Here is a 1,491-nt window from a genome sequence, read left to right as displayed (position 1 = left end):
GTGGCCACAGGCTGGCAGCACCCCGGTGTCTGTCCTGGCCCTGACCACAGAGAGTTGGCGGCGAGGCTGGGCCAGGGAGGAGGGGAAAGAAAAGGGCTGGACGGTGGCAGGGTGGCAGAGTTTTTCCTTCTTATCCGTTCCCGGTGGCTGTCTCCTCCCCACGCCGCCGATGCCCGGGGCTGCTGGTGCTGCCTGCGATGGGCTGGATCCAGCCGCACTGGACACGTCCCCCGGCATCGCCCAGGCGAGTGCAGCTCCCCAGCACCTGGCCTGGTTCTGGCGGCACGCAGGCACTGGACTGCAGCTCTTGCCCCTCTGGCCCTGCTGCTTCCCCATCGCTGGGAATGTCACCGGTTGATGCCGGTGTCAGCGTCTCTGCACCGACTGGCTGCGAGCGGAGCGGCACCGGCCTCCGCATCACAGCACGTGGAGGGGGAGACGGTTTTTAGGGGGGGTTCAGTGACCTCCAGTGCTGCCACATCCGAAAGAGCCCTGAGCAAGGGGGGGGAAGGCTGCTCCCCTCTCGGGAGCAAATGTTATGCCAGGGGCTCAACTGTCACCACTGGTGAACTGGCTTCACCTCTGTTCTGGCTTTGCTGGGACCAGGAACCTCATTTAAACCTGGTCGAGTCCGCAGAGTGAGGCCCCAGTCAAGATAAAAGGGGGTCCTGCTCTGTCATAACCTCTCCTCCTCCACCCCTGTGGCCCCAAATCCATGGGGCTGAGTCCCAGACCTGCAGCACCCAGCACCCGCTGCCCCATGGGCCGTTCCCGCTTGGGTGGCCCCTCAGCATCTCCTTTTCCCCCGGGACTTTCCCTGGGCCACGCCAACACCTCTTGGTGTTGGAGGTTGGGCGCCGCACACGAAGGGTTAAGGAGACGGTGGCGGGGAGCGGGTGCGTGGGTCCGACGTTGCTCAGTTGCTCACCGCAGGTGTGGTGCCGCTTATGTAACCTCATACTTTTGGGTTGTGCCGGGGCACTCGGGGAGTATTTTCGCTCTTGCTCTGGTGCGATTTGGCCACGACTGTCCCAACAGCGGCAATTGGGGCCGTGCCGGGCGAGCCAGCGACCGCCTTTCGGGAGGGGCGAGTTCGCCGGGGCCGGACCTTGCGTGCCCCAAAGAGTCACCGCATTGCTCCCAGTCTCAGTTTCCCCATCTGTGAAATGGGGCTAATGAGGCTGACCTCCTTCAGGCAGCACCTGTGACCTCTGAGGATGGGCAGTGGCCTCGTGCCGCGCACCCTGCCGGCACGGGGGCTGCCCCCAACTGGGGTCAGTCGAGATGTATGCTGGGGTGGGATTTCAGGGACCGTCCGGGACGCGCTTGCAGAAGCCTCGCTGGAAGCGGAGCCTGTAAAGACCGAGGCGAGACGTCACCCCGCGTCCTGTCTGCGTGCCCATCCATGCGGAGCACAGCGGGGAGGAGGGAGGAAAGCCGGGAGGAAGGAGCAAATCTGACCGGCAAGAGCAGCGAACCCGTTCCCAACCG

The sequence above is a fragment of the Aptenodytes forsteri genome, unplaced genomic scaffold (genome assembly GCF_000699145.1).
Source record: "Aptenodytes forsteri isolate BGI_AS27 unplaced genomic scaffold, ASM69914v1 Scaffold391, whole genome shotgun sequence".
NCBI lineage: Eukaryota > Metazoa > Chordata > Aves > Sphenisciformes > Spheniscidae > Aptenodytes > Aptenodytes forsteri.
This window is presented reverse-complemented; position numbering follows the sequence as displayed.